This window comes from Heterodontus francisci, chromosome 14 (assembly GCF_036365525.1).
Source record: "Heterodontus francisci isolate sHetFra1 chromosome 14, sHetFra1.hap1, whole genome shotgun sequence".
Classification (NCBI taxonomy): domain Eukaryota; kingdom Metazoa; phylum Chordata; class Chondrichthyes; order Heterodontiformes; family Heterodontidae; genus Heterodontus; species Heterodontus francisci.
The window spans coordinates 26,334,279-26,350,839 of record NC_090384.1 but is presented as its reverse complement, the minus strand read 5'-3'; positions in this window follow the sequence as shown (position 1 = coordinate 26,350,839).

Sequence of the window (16,561 nt, the reverse complement as noted above, 5' to 3'; positions counted from 1 at the left end):
TAGGAGATAACCATGGTCACAGAGAGATAGGAGAAACCATGGTCAAAGAGAGATAGGAGAAACCATGGTCAAAGAGAGATAGGAGAAACCATGGTCACGGCGAGATAGGGGAAACCATGGTCACAGAGAGAAAGGAGAAATCATGGTCACAGTGAGATAGGAGAAACCATGGTCACAGAGAGATTTGAGAAACCATGGTCACAGAGAGATAGGAGAAACCAAGGTCACAGGGAGATAGGAGAAACCATGGTCACAGAGAGATAGGAGAAATCATGGTCACAGAGAGATAGGAGAAACTATGGTCACAGAGAGAAAGGAGAAACCATGGTCACAGTGAGATATGAAAAACCATGTTCACAGAGAGATAGGAGAAACCATGGTCAGAGAGAGATGGGAGAAACGATGGTCACAGAGAGATTGGAGAAACCAAGGTCACTGAGAGATTGGAGAAACAATAGTCACAGAGAGATAGGAGAAACCAAGGTCACAGGCAGATAGGGGAAACCATGGTCACAGAGAGATTTGAGAAACCATGGTCACAGAGGGAAAGGGAAAACCATGGTTTCAGAGAGATAGGAGAAACCAAGATCACAGAGAGGTAGGTGAAACCATAGTCACAGAGAGATAGGAGAAACCAAGGTCAGAGAGAGATAGGGGAAACCATAGTCACAGAGAGATAGGAGAAACCATGGTCACAGTGAGATAGGAGAAACCATGGTCACAGAGACATTTGAGAAACTATGGTCACAGAGAGAAAGGAGAAACCATGGTCACAGTGAGATATGAAAAACCATGTTCACAGAGAGATAGGAGAAACCATGGTCAGAGAGAGATGGGAGAAACGATGGTCACAGAGAGATTGGAGAAACCAAGGTCACAGAGAGATTGGAGAAACAATAGTCACAGAGAGATAGGAGAAACCAAGGTCACAGGCAGATAGGGGAAACCATGGTCACAGAGAGATTTGAGAAACCATGGTCACAGAGGGAAAGGGAAAACCATGGTTTCAGAGAGATAGGAGAAACCAAGATCACAGAGAGGTAGGTGAAACCATAGTCACAGAGAGATAGGAGAAACCAAGGTCAGAGAGAGATAGGGGAAACCATAGTCACAGAGAGATAGGAGAAACCATGGTAACAGAGAGATAGGAGAAACCAAGGTCACAGAGAGATAGGAGAAACTATGTTCACAGAGAGATAGGAGAAACCATGGTCACAGAGAGATAGGAGAAACGATGGTCACAGTGAGATAGGAGAAACCATGGTCACAGAGAGATAGGAGAAACCATGGTCACAGAGAGATAGGAGAACGTATGGTCACAGAGAGAAAGTAGAAACCATGGTCACAAACAGATAGGAAAAACCATGTTGACAGAGACAAATGAGAAACCATGGTCAAAGAGAGATAGGAGAAACCATGTTCACAGAGAGATAGGAGAAACCATGGTCACAGAGAGATTGGACAAAGTATGGTCACAGAGAGATAGGAGAAACCATGGTCACAGAGAGAAAGGGGAATCCATGGTCACAGAGAGATAGGAGAAACCATGGTCAGACAGAGATAGGAGAAACCATGGTCACAGAGAGAAAGGAGAAACAATGGTCACAGAAAGATAGGAGAAAATATGGTCACAGTGAGATAGGAGAAACCATGGTCACAGAGAGAAAGGAGATAACCATGGTCACAGAGAGATAGGAGAAACCATGGTCAAAGAGAGATAGGAGAAACCATGGTCAAAGAGAGATAGGAGAAACCATGGTCACGGCGAGATAGGGGAAACGATGGTCACAGAGAGAAAGGAGAAATCATGGTCACAGTGAGATGGGAGAAATCATGTTCACAGAGAGATCGGAGAAACCATGGTCACAGAGAGATAGGAGAAACCATGGGCAGAGAGAAATAGGAGAAACGATGGTCACAGTGAGATAGGAGAAACCATGGTCACAGAGAGATAGGAGAAATCATGGTCACAGAGAGATAGGAGAAACTATGGTCACAGAGAGAAAGGAGAAACCATGGTCACAGTGAGATATGAAAAACAATGTTCACAGAGAGATAGGAGAAACCATGGTCAGAGAGAGATGGGAGAAACGATGGTCACAGAGAGATTGGAGAAACCAAGGTCACAGAGAGATAGGAGAAACAATAGTCACAGAGAGACAGGAGAAACTATGGTCACAGAGAGATTGGAGAAACCAAGTTCACAGAGAGATTGGGGAAACCATAGTCACAGAGAGATAGGAGAAACCAAGGTCACAGGGAGATAGGATAAACCATGGTCACAGAGAGATAGTAGATAACCATGATCACAGAGAGATAGGAGAAACCATGGTCAAAGAGAGATAGGAGAAACCATGGTCAAAGAGAGATAGGAGAAACCATGGTCACGGCGAGATAGGGGAAACCATGGTCACAGAGAGAAAGGAGAAATCATGGTCACAGTGAGATAGGAGAAACCATGGTCACAGAGAGATTTGAGAAACCATGGTCACAGAGAGATAGGAGAAACCAAGGTCACAGGGTGATAGGAGAAACCATGGTCACAGAGAGATAGGAGAAATCATGGTCACAGAGAGATAGGTTAAACTATGGTCACAGAGAGAAAGGAGAAACCATGGTCACAGTGAGATATGAAAAACCATGTTCACAGAGAGATAGGAGAAACCATGGTCAGAGAGACATGGGAGACACGATGGTCACAGAGAGATTGGAGAAACCAAGGTCACAGAGAGATCGGAGAAACAATAGTCACAGAGAGATAGGAGAAACCAAGGTAACAGAGATATAGGAGAAACCAAGGTCACAGAGTGATAGGAGAAACTATGTTCACAGAGAGATAGGAGAAACCATGGTCACAGAGAGATAGGAGAAACGATGGTCACAGAGAGATAGGAGAAACCATGGTCACAGAGAGATAGGAGAACGTATGGTCACAGAGAGAAAGTAGAAACCATGGTCACAAACAGATAGGAAAAATCATGTTGACAGAGACAAAGGAGAAACCATGGTCAAAGAGAGACAGGAGAAACCATGTTCACAGAGAGATAGGAGAAACCATGGTCACAGAGAGATTGGACAAAGTATGGTCACAGAGAGATAGGAGAAACCATGGTCACAGAGAGAAAGGGGAATCCATGGTCACAGAGAAATAGGAGAAACCATGGTCAGACAGAGATAGGAGAAACCATGGTCACAGAGAGAAAGGAGAAACAATGGTCACAGAAAGATAGGAGAAAATATGGTCACAGTGAGATAGGAGAAACCATGGTCACAGAGAGAAAGGAGATAACCATGGTCACAGAGAGATAGGAGAAACCATGGTCAAAGAGAGATAGGAGAAACCATGGTCAAAGAGAGATAGGAGAAACCATGGTCACGGCGAGATAGGGGAAACCATGGTCACAGAGAGAAAGGAGAAATCATGGTCACAGTGAGAAAGGAGAAACCATGGTCACAGAGAGATTTGAGAAACCATGGTCACAGAGAGATAGGAGAAACCAAGGTCACAGGGAGATAGGATAAACCATGGTCACAGAGAGATAGGAGAAACCATGGTCACAGAGAGATTGGAGAAACCAAGGTCACAAAGAGATAGGAGAAACCAGAGTCACAGAGAGATAGGAGAAACCATGGTCACAGGGAGATAGGAGAAACCATGGTCACAGAGAGATTTGAGAAACCATGGTCACAGAGAGAAAGGGAAAAGCAAGGTCACAGAGAGAAAGAGAAAACCATGGTTACAGAGAGATAGGAGAAAATATGGACACAGAGAGATAGGAGAAACTATGGTCACAGAGAGATTGGAGAAACCAAGGTCACAGAGAGAAAGGAGAAACCATAGTCACAGAGAGAAAGGAGAAACTATGGTTACAGAGAGATTGGAGAAACCAAGGTCACAGAGAGATAGGGGAAGCCATAGTCACAGAGAGATAGGAGAAACCAAGGTCACAGGGTGATAGGATAAACCATGGTCACAGAGAGATAGGAGAAACCATGGTCACAGAGAGATTGGAGAAACCAAGGTCACAGAGAGATAGGAGAAACCAAGGTCACAGAGAGATAGGAGAAACCATAGTCACAGAGAGATAGGAGAAACCAAGGTCAGAGAGAGATAGGGGAAACCATAGTCACAGAGAGATAGGAGAAACCATGGTAACAGAGAGATAGGAGAAACCAAGGTCACAGAGAGATAGGAGAAACTATGTTCACAGAGAGATAGGAGAAACGATGGTCACAGTGAGATAGGAGAAACCATGGTCACAGAGAGATAGGAGAAACCATGGTCACAGAGAGATAGGAGAACGTATGGTCACAGAGAGAAAGTAGAAACCATGGTCACAAACAGATAGGAAAAACCATGTTGACAGAGACAAAGGAGAAACCATGGTCAAAGAGAGATAGGAGAAACCATGTTCACAGAGAGATAGGAGAAACCATGGTCACAGAGAGATTGGACAAAGTATGGTCACAGAGAGATAGGAGAAACCATGGTCACAGAGAGACAGGAGAAACCATGGTCACAGTGAGATGGGAGAAATCATGTTCACAGAGAGATCGGAGAAACCATGGTCACAGAGAGATAGGAAAAACCATGGGCAGAGAGAAATAGGAGAAACGATGGTCACAGTGAGATAGGAGAAACCATGGTCACAGAGAGATAGGAGAAATCATGGTCACAGAGAGATAGGAGAAACTATGGTCACAGAGAGAAAGGAGAAACCATGGTCACAGTGAGATATGAAAAACCATGTTCACAGAGAGATAGGAGAAACCATGGTCAGAGAGAGATGGGAGAAACGATGGTCACAGAGAGATTGGAGAAACCAAGGTCACAGAGAGATCGGAGAAACAATAGTCACAGAGAGATAGGAGAAACTATGGTCACAGAGAGATTGGAGAAACCAAGTTCACAGAGAGATTGGGGAAACCATAGTCACAGAGAGATAGGAGAAACCAAGGTCACAGGGAGATAGGATAAACCATGGTCAAAGAGAGATAGGAGATAACCATGGTCACAGAGAGATAGGAGAAACCATGGTCAAAGAGAGATAGGAGAAACCATGGTCAAAGAGAGATAGGAGAAACCATGGTCACGGCGAGATAGGGGAAACCATGGTCACAGAGAGAAAGGAGAAATCATGGTCACAGTGAGATAGGAGAAACCATGGTCACAGAGAGATTTGAGAAACCATGGTCACAGAGAGATAGGAGAAACCAAGGTCACAGGGAGATAGGAGAAACCATGGTCACAGAGAGATAGGAGAAATCATGGTCACAGAGAGATAGGAGAAACTATGGTCACAGAGAGAAAGGAGAAACCATGGTCACAGTGAGATATGAAAAACCATGTTCACAGAGAGATAGGAGAAACCATGGTCAGAGAGAGATGGGAGAAACGATGGTCACAGAGAGATTGGAGAAACCAAGGTCACTGAGAGATTGGAGAAACAATAGTCACAGAGAGATAGGAGAAACCAAGGTCACAGGCAGATAGGGGAAACCATGGTCACAGAGAGATTTGAGAAACCATGGTCACAGAGGGAAAGGGAAAACCATGGTTTCAGAGAGATAGGAGAAACCAAGATCACAGAGAGGTAGGTGAAACCATAGTCACAGAGAGATAGGAGAAACCAAGGTCAGAGAGAGATAGGGGAAACCATAGTCACAGAGAGATAGGAGAAACCATGGTCACAGTGAGATAGGAGGAACCATGGTCACAGAGACATTTGAGAAACTATGGTCACAGAGAGAAAGGAGAAACCATGGTCACAGTGAGATATGAAAAACCATGTTCACAGAGAGATAGGAGAAACCATGGTCAGAGAGAGATGGGAGAAACGATGGTCACAGAGAGATTGGAGAAACCAAGGTCACAGAGAGATTGGAGAAACAATAGTCACAGAGAGATAGGAGAAACCAAGGTCACAGGCAGATAGGGGAAACCATGGTCACAGAGAGATTTGAGAAACCATAGTCACAGAGGGAAAGGGAAAACCATGGTTTCAGAGAGATAGGAGAAACCAAGATCACAGAGAGGTAGGTGAAACCATAGTCACAGAGAGATAGGAGAAACCAAGGTCAGAGAGAGATAGGGGAAACCATAGTCACAGAGAGATAGGAGAAACCATGGTAACAGAGAGATAGGAGAAACCAAGGTCACAGAGAGATAGGAGAAACTATGTTCACAGAGAGATAGGAGAAACCATGGTCACAGAGAGATAGGAGAAACGATGGTCACAGTGAGATAGGAGAAACCATGGTCACAGAGAGATAGGAGAAACCATGGTCACAGAGAGATAGGAGAACGTATGGTCACAGAGAGAAAGTAGAAACCATGGTCACAAACAGATAGGAAAAACCATGTTGACAGAGACAAATGAGAAACCATGGTCAAAGAGAGATAGGAGAAACCATGTTCACAGAGAGATAGGAGAAACCATGGTCACAGAGAGATTGGACAAAGTATGGTCACAGAGAGATAGGAGAAACCATGGTCACAGAGAGAAAGGGGAATCCATGGTCACAGAGAGATAGGAGAAACCATGGTCAGACAGAGATAGGAGAAACCATGGTCACAGAGAGAAAGGAGAAACAATGGTCACAGAAAGATAGGAGAAAATATGGTCACAGTGAGATAGGAGAAACCATGGTCACAGAGAGAAAGGAGATAACCATGGTCACAGAGAGATAGGAGAAACCATGGTCAAAGAGAGATAGGAGAAACCATGGTCAAAGAGAGATAGGAGAAACCATGGTCACGGCGAGATAGGGGAAACGATGGTCACAGAGAGAAAGGAGAAATCATGGTCACAGTGAGATGGGAGAAATCATGTTCACAGAGAGATCGGAGAAACCATGGTCACAGAGAGATAGGAGAAACCATGGGCAGAGAGAAATAGGAGAAACGATGGTCACAGTGAGATAGGAGAAACCATGGTCACAGAGAGATAGGAGAAATCATGGTCACAGAGAGATAGGAGAAACTATGGTCACAGAGAGAAAGGAGAAACCATGGTCACAGTGAGATATGAAAAACAATGTTCACAGAGAGATAGGAGAAACCATGGTCAGAGAGAGATGGGAGAAACGATGGTCACAGAGAGATTGGAGAAACCAAGGTCACAGAGAGATAGGAGAAACAATAGTCACAGAGAGACAGGAGAAACTATGGTCACAGAGAGATTGGAGAAACCAAGTTCACAGAGAGATTGGGGAAACCATAGTCACAGAGAGATAGGAGAAACCAAGGTCACAGGGAGATAGGATAAACCATGGTCACAGAGAGATAGTAGATAACCATGATCACAGAGAGATAGGAGAAACCATGGTCAAAGAGAGATAGGAGAAACCATGGTCAAAGAGAGATAGGAGAAACCATGGTCACGGCGAGATAGGGGAAACCATGGTCACAGAGAGAAAGGAGAAATCATGGTCACAGTGAGATAGGAGAAACCATGGTCACAGAGAGATTTGAGAAACCATGGTCACAGAGAGATAGGAGAAACCAAGGTCACAGGGTGATAGGAGAAACCATGGTCACAGAGAGATAGGAGAAATCATGGTCACAGAGAGATAGGTTAAACTATGGTCACAGAGAGAAAGGAGAAACCATGGTCACAGTGAGATATGAAAAACCATGTTCACAGAGAGATAGGAGAAACCATGGTCAGAGAGACATGGGAGACACGATGGTCACAGAGAGATTGGAGAAACCAAGGTCACAGAGAGATCGGAGAAACAATAGTCACAGAGAGATAGGAGAAACCAAGGTAACAGAGATATAGGAGAAACCAAGGTCACAGAGTGATAGGAGAAACTATGTTCACAGAGAGATAGGAGAAACCATGGTCACAGAGAGATAGGAGAAACGATGGTCACAGAGAGATAGGAGAAACCATGGTCACAGAGAGATAGGAGAACGTATGGTCACAGAGAGAAAGTAGAAACCATGGTCACAAACAGATAGGAAAAATCATGTTGACAGAGACAAAGGAGAAACCATGGTCAAAGAGAGACAGGAGAAACCATGTTCACAGAGAGATAGGAGAAACCATGGTCACAGAGAGATTGGACAAAGTATGGTCACAGAGAGATAGGAGAAACCATGGTCACAGAGAGAAAGGGGAATCCATGGTCACAGAGAAATAGGAGAAACCATGGTCAGACAGAGATAGGAGAAACCATGGTCACAGAGAGAAAGGAGAAACAATGGTCACAGAAAGATAGGAGAAAATATGGTCACAGTGAGATAGGAGAAACCATGGTCACAGAGAGAAAGGAGATAACCATGGTCACAGAGAGATAGGAGAAACCATGGTCAAAGAGAGATAGGAGAAACCATGGTCAAAGAGAGATAGGAGAAACCATGGTCACGGCGAGATAGGGGAAACCATGGTCACAGAGAGAAAGGAGAAATCATGGTCACAGTGAGAAAGGAGAAACCATGGTCACAGAGAGATTTGAGAAAGCATGGTCACAGAGAGATAGGAGAAACCAAGGTCACAGGGAGATAGGATAAACCATGGTCACAGAGAGATAGGAGAAACCATGGTCACAGAGAGATTGGAGAAACCAAGGTCACAAAGAGATAGGAGAAACCAGAGTCACAGAGAGATAGGAGAAACCATGGTCACAGGGAGATAGGAGAAACCATGGTCACAGAGAGATTTGAGAAACCATGGTCACAGAGAGAAAGGGAAAAGCAAGGTCACAGAGAGAAAGAGAAAACCATGGTTACAGAGAGATAGGAGAAAATATGGACACAGAGAGATAGGAGAAACTATGGTTACAGAGAGATTGGAGAAACCAAGGTCACAGAGAGATAGGGGAAGCCATAGTCACAGAGAGATAGGAGAAACCAAGGTCACAGGGTGATAGGATAAACCATGGTCACAGAGAGATAGGAGAAACCATGGTCACAGAGAGATTGGAGAAACCAAGGTCACAGAGAGATAGGAGAAACCAAGGTCACAGAGAGATAGGAGAAACCATAGTCACAGAGAGATAGGAGAAACCAAGGTCAGAGAGAGATAGGGGAAACCATAGTCACAGAGAGATAGGAGAAACCATGGTAACAGAGAGATAGGAGAAACCAAGGTCACAGAGAGATAGGAGAAACTATGTTCACAGAGAGATAGGAGAAACGATGGTCACAGTGAGATAGGAGAAACCATGGTCACAGAGAGATAGGAGAAACCATGGTCACAGAGAGATAGGAGAACGTATGGTCACAGAGAGAAAGTAGAAACCATGGTCACAAACAGATAGGAAAAACCATGTTGACAGAGACAAAGGAGAAACCATGGTCAAAGAGAGATAGGAGAAACCATGTTCACAGAGAGATAGGAGAAACCATGGTCACAGAGAGATTGGACAAAGTATGGTCACAGAGAGATAGGAGAAACCATGGTCACAGAGAGAAAGGGGAATCCATGGTCACAGAGAGATAGGAGAAACCATGGTCAGACAGAGATAGGAGAAACCATGGTCACAGAGAGAAAGGAGAAACAATGGTCACAGAAAGATAGGAGAAAATATGGTCACAGTGAGATAGGAGAAACCATGGTCACAGAGAGAAAGGAGATAACCATGGTCACAGAGAGATAGGAGAAACCATGGTCAAAGAGAGATAGGAGAAACCATGGTCAAAGAGAGATAGGAGAAACCATGGTCACGGCGAGATAGGGGAAACTATGGTCACAGAGAGAAAGGAGAAACCATGGTCACAGTGAGATGGGAGAAATCATGTTCACAGAGAGATCGGAGAAACCATGGTCACAGAGAGATAGGAGAAACCATGGGCAGAGAGAAATAGGAGAAACGATGGTCACAGTGAGATAGGAGAAACCATGGTCACAGAGAGATAGGAGAAATCATGGTCACAGAGAGATAGGAGAAACTATGGTCACAGAGAGAAAGGAGAAACCATGGTCACAGTGAGATATGAAAAACAATGTTCACAGAGAGATAGGAGAAACCATGGTCAGAGAGAGATGGGAGAAACGATGGTCACAGAGAGATTGGAGAAACCAAGGTCACAGAGAGATAGGAGAAACAATAGTCACAGAGAGACAGGAGAAACTATGGTCACAGAGAGATTGGAGAAACCAAGTTCACAGAGAGATTGGGGAAACCATAGTCACAGAGAGATAGGAGAAACCAAGGTCACAGGGAGATAGGATAAACCATGGTCACAGAGAGATAGTAGATAACCATGATCACAGAGAGATAGGAGAAACCATGGTCAAAGAGAGATAGGAGAAACCATGGTCAAAGAGAGATAGGAGAAACCATGGTCACGGCGAGATAGGGGAAACCATGGTCACAGAGAGAAAGGAGAAATCATGGTCACAGTGAGATAGGAGAAACCATGGTCACAGAGAGATTTGAGAAACCATGGTCACAGAGAGATAGGAGAAACCAAGGTCACAGGGTGATAGGAGAAACCATGGTCACAGAGAGATAGGAGAAATCATGGTCACAGAGAGATAGGTTAAACTATGGTCACAGAGAGAAAGGAGAAACCATGGTCACAGTGAGATATGAAAAACCATGTTCACAGAGAGATAGGAGAAACCATGGTCAGAGAGACATGGGAGACACGATGGTCACAGAGAGATTGGAGAAACCAAGGTCACAGAGAGATCGGAGAAACAATAGTCACAGAGAGATAGGAGAAACCAAGGTAACAGAGATATAGGAGAAACCAAGGTCACAGAGTGATAGGAGAAACTATGTTCACAGAGAGATAGGAGAAACCATGGTCACAGAGAGATAGGAGAAACGATGGTCACAGAGAGATAGGAGAAACCATGGTCACAGAGAGATAGGAGAACGTATGGTCACAGAGAGAAAGTAGAAACCATGGTCACAAACAGATAGGAAAAATCATGTTGACAGAGACAAAGGAGAAACCATGGTCAAAGAGAGACAGGAGAAACCATGTTCACAGAGAGATAGGAGAAACCATGGTCACAGAGAGATTGGACAAAGTATGGTCACAGAGAGATAGGAGAAACCATGGTCACAGAGAGAAAGGGGAATCCATGGTCACAGAGAAATAGGAGAAACCATGGTCAGACAGAGATAGGAGAAACCATGGTCACAGAGAGAAAGGAGAAACAATGGTCACAGAAAGATAGGAGAAAATATGGTCACAGTGAGATAGGAGAAACCATGGTCACAGAGAGAAAGGAGATAACCATGGTCACAGAGAGATAGGAGAAACCATGGTCAAAGAGAGATAGGAGAAACCATGGTCAAAGAGAGATAGGAGAAACCATGGTCACGGCGAGATAGGGGAAACCATGGTCACAGAGAGAAAGGAGAAATCATGGTCACAGTGAGAAAGGAGAAACCATGGTCACAGAGAGATTTGAGAAACCATGGTCACAGAGAGATAGGAGAAACCAAGGTCACAGGGAGATAGGATAAACCATGGTCACAGAGAGATAGGAGAAACCATGGTCACAGAGAGATTGGAGAAACCAAGGTCACAAAGAGATAGGAGAAACCAGAGTCACAGAGAGATAGGAGAAACCATGGTCACAGGGAGATAGGAGAAACCATGGTCACAGAGAGATTTGAGAAACCATGGTCACAGAGAGAAAGGGAAAAGCAAGGTCACAGAGAGAAAGAGAAAACCATGGTTACAGAGAGATAGGAGAAAATATGGACACAGAGAGATAGGAGAAACTATGGTCACAGAGAGATTGGAGAAACCAAGGTCACAGAGAGAAAGGAGAAACCATAGTCACAGAGAGAAAGGAGAAACTATGGTTACAGAGAGATTGGAGAAACCAAGGTCACAGAGAGATAGGGGAAGCCATAGTCACAGAGAGATAGGAGAAACCAAGGTCACAGGGTGATAGGATAAACCATGGTCACAGAGAGATAGGAGAAACCATGGTCACAGAGAGATTGGAGAAACCAAGGTCACAGAGAGATAGGAGAAACCAAGGTCACAGAGAGATAGGAGAAACCATAGTCACAGAGAGATAGGAGAAACCAAGGTCAGAGAGAGATAGGGGAAACCATAGTCACAGAGAGATAGGAGAAACCATGGTAACAGAGAGATAGGAGAAACCAAGGTCACAGAGAGATAGGAGAAACTATGTTCACAGAGAGATAGGAGAAACGATGGTCACAGTGAGATAGGAGAAACCATGGTCACAGAGAGATAGGAGAAACCATGGTCACAGAGAGATAGGAGAACGTATGGTCACAGAGAGAAAGTAGAAACCATGGTCACAAACAGATAGGAAAAACCATGTTGACAGAGACAAAGGAGAAACCATGGTCAAAGAGAGATAGGAGAAACCATGTTCACAGAGAGATAGGAGAAACCATGGTCACAGAGAGATTGGACAAAGTATGGTCACAGAGAGATAGGAGAAACCATGGTCACAGAGAGAAAGGGGAATCCATGGTCACAGAGAGATAGGAGAAACCATGGTCAGACAGAGATAGGAGAAACCATGGTCACAGAGAGAAAGGAGAAACAATGGTCACAGAAAGATAGGAGAAAATATGGTCACAGTGAGATAGGAGAAACCATGGTCACAGAGAGAAAGGAGATAACCATGGTCACAGAGAGATAGGAGAAACCATGGTCAAAGAGAGATAGGAGAAACCATGGTCAAAGAGAGATAGGAGAAACCATGGTCACGGCGAGATAGGGGAAACGATGGTCACAGAGAGAAAGGAGAAATCATGGTCACAGTGAGATGGGAGAAATCATGTTCACAGAGAGATCGGAGAAACCATGGTCACAGAGAGATAGGAGAAACCATGGGCAGAGAGAAATAGGAGAAACGATGGTCACAGTGAGATAGGAGAAACCATGGTCACAGAGAGATAGGAGAAATCATGGTCACAGAGAGATAGGAGAAACTATGGTCACAGAGAGAAAGGAGAAACCATGGTCACAGTGAGATATGAAAAACAATGTTCACAGAGAGATAGGAGAAACCATGGTCAGAGAGAGATGGGAGAAACGATGGTCACAGAGAGATTGGAGAAACCAAGGTCACAGAGAGATAGGAGAAACAATAGTCACAGAGAGACAGGAGAAACTATGGTCACAGAGAGATTGGAGAAACCAAGTTCACAGAGAGATTGGGGAAACCATAGTCACAGAGAGATAGGAGAAACCAAGGTCACAGGGAGATAGGATAAACCATGGTCACAGAGAGATAGTAGATAACCATGATCACAGAGAGATAGGAGAAACCATGGTCAAAGAGAGATAGGAGAAACCATGGTCAAAGAGAGATAGGAGAAACCATGGTCACGGCGAGATAGGGGAAACCATGGTCACAGAGAGAAAGGAGAAATCATGGTCACAGTGAGATAGGAGAAACCATGGTCACAGAGAGATTTGAGAAACCATGGTCACAGAGAGATAGGAGAAACCAAGGTCACAGGGTGATAGGAGAAACCATGGTCACAGAGAGATAGGAGAAATCATGGTCACAGAGAGATAGGTTAAACTATGGTCACAGAGAGAAAGGAGAAACCATGGTCAGAGAGACATGGGAGACACGATGGTCACAGAGAGATTGGAGAAACCAAGGTCACAGAGAGATCGGAGAAACAATAGTCACAGAGAGATAGGAGAAACCAAGGTAACAGAGATATAGGAGAAACCAAGGTCACAGAGTGATAGGAGAAACTATGTTCACAGAGAGATAGGAGAAACCATGGTCACAGAGAGATAGGAGAAACGATAGTCACAGAGAGATAGGAGAAACCATGGTCACAGAGAGATAGGAGAACGTATGGTCACAGAGAGAAAGTAGAAACCATGGTCACAAACAGATAGGAAAAATCATGTTGACAGAGACAAAGGAGAAACCATGGTCAAAGAGAGACAGGAGAAACCATGTTCACAGAGAGATAGGAGAAACCATGGTCACAGAGAGATTGGACAAAGTATGGTCACAGAGAGATAGGAGAAACCATGGTCAGAGAGAGAAAGGGGAATCCATGGTCACAGAGAAATAGGAGAAACCATGGTCAGACAGAGATAGGAGAAACCATGGTCACAGAGAGAAAGGAGAAACAATGGTCACAGAAAGATAGGAGAAAATATGGTCACAGTGAGATAGGAGAAACCATGGTCACAGAGAGAAAGGAGATAACCATGGTCACAGAGAGATAGGAGAAACCATGGTCAAAGAGAGATAGGAGAAACCATGGTCAAAGAGAGATAGGAGAAACCATGGTCACGGCGAGATAGGGGAAACCATGGTCACAGAGAGAAAGGAGAAATCATGGTCACAGTGAGAAAGGAGAAACCATGGTCACAGAGAGATTTGAGAAACCATGGTCACAGAGAGATAGGAGAAACCAAGGTCACAGGGAGATAGGATAAACCATGGTCACAGAGAGATAGGAGAAACCATGGTCACAGAGAGATTGGAGAAACCAAGGTCACAAAGAGATAGGAGAAACCAGAGTCACAGAGAGATAGGAGAAACCATGGTCACAGGGAGATAGGAGAAACCATGGTCACAGAGAGATTTGAGAAACCATGGTCACAGAGAGAAAGGGAAAAGCAAGGTCACAGAGAGAAAGAGAAAACCATGGTTACAGAGAGATAGGAGAAAATATGGACACAGAGAGATAGGAGAAACTATGGTCACAGAGAGATTGGAGAAACCAAGGTCACAGAGAGAAAGGAGAAACCATAGTCACAGAGAGAAAGGAGAAACTATGGTTACAGAGAGATTGGAGAAACCAAGGTCACAGAGAGATAGGGGAAGCCATAGTCACAGAGAGATAGGAGAAACCAAGGTCACAGGGTGATAGGATAAACCATGGTCACAGAGAGATAGGAGAAACCATGGTCACAGAGAGCTTGGAGAAACCAAGGTCACAGAGAGATAGGAGAAACCAAGGTCACAGAGAGATAGGAGAAACCATAGTCACAGAGCGATAGGAGAAACCATGGTCACAGAGAGACAGGAGAAACCATGGTCACAGTGAGATGGGTGAAATCATGTTCACAGGGAGATAGGATAAACCATGGTCACAGAGAAAGAGGAGACACCATGGTCACAGAGAGATTGGAGAAACCAAGGTCACAAAGAGATAGGAGAAACCAGAGTCACAGAGAGAAAGGAGAAACCATGGTCACAGGGAGATAGGAGAAATCATGGTCACAGAGAGATTTAAGAAACCATGGTCACAGAGAGAAAGGGAAAACCAAGGTCACAGAGAGAAAGGGAAAACCATGGCAACAGAGAGATAGGAGAAACCAATGTCACAGAGAGATAGGAGAAACCAAGGTCACAGAGAGATAGGAGAAACCATAGTCACAGAGAGATAGGAGAAACCATGGTCACAGAGAGACAGGAGAAACCATGGTCACAGTGAGATGGGAGAAATCATGTTCACAGAGAGATCGGAGAAACCATGGTCACAGAGAGATAGGAGAAACCATGGGCAGAGAGAGATAGGAGTAACGATGGTCACAGTGAGATAGGAGAAACCATGGTCACAGAGAGATAGGAGAAATCATGGTCACAGAGAGATAGGAGAAACTATGGTCACAGAGAGAAAGGAGAAACCATGGTCACAGTGAGATATGAAAAACCATGTTCACAGAGAGATAGGAGAAACCATGGTCAGAGGGAGATGGGAGAAACGATGGTCACAGAGAGATTGGAGAAACCAAGGTCACAGAGAGATAGGAGAAACAATAGTCACAGAGAGATAGGAGAAACTATTGTCACGGAGAGATTGGAGAAACCAAGGTCACAGAGAGATTGGGGAAACCATAGTCACAGAGAGATAGGAGAAACCAAGGTCACAGGGAGATAGGATAAACCATGGTCATAGAGAGATAGGAGATAACCATGGTCACAGAGAGATAGGAGAAACCGTGGTCAAAGACAGATAGGAGAAACCATGGTCAAAGAGAGATAGGAGAAACCATGGTCACGGCGAGATAGAGGAAACCATGGTCACAGAGAGAGAGGAGAAATCATGGTCACAGTGAGATAGGAGAAACCATGGTCACAGAGAGATTTGAGAAACCATGGTCACAGAGAGATAGGAGAAACCAAGGTCAGAGGGAAATAGGAGAAACCATGGTCACAGAGAGATAGGAGAAATCATGGTCACAGAGAGATAGGAGAAACTATGGTCACAGAGAGAAAGGAGAAACCATGGTCACAGTGAGATATGAAAAACCATGTTCACAGAGAGATAGGAGAAACCATGGTCAGAGAGAGATGGGAGAAACGATGGTCACAGAGAGATTGGAGAAACCAAGGTCACAGAGAGATCAGAGAAACAATAGTCACAGAGAGATAGGAGAAACCAAGGTCACAGGCAGATAGGGGAAACCATGGTCACAGATGGATTTGAGAAACCATGGTCACAGAGGGAAAGGGAAAACCATGGTTTCAGAGAGATAGGAGAAACCAAGATCACAGAGAGGTAGGAGAAACCATAGTCACAGAGAGATAGGAGAAACCAAGGTCAGAGAGAGATAGGGGAAACCATAGTCACAGAGAGATAGGAGAAACCATGGTAACAGAGAGATAGGAGAAAC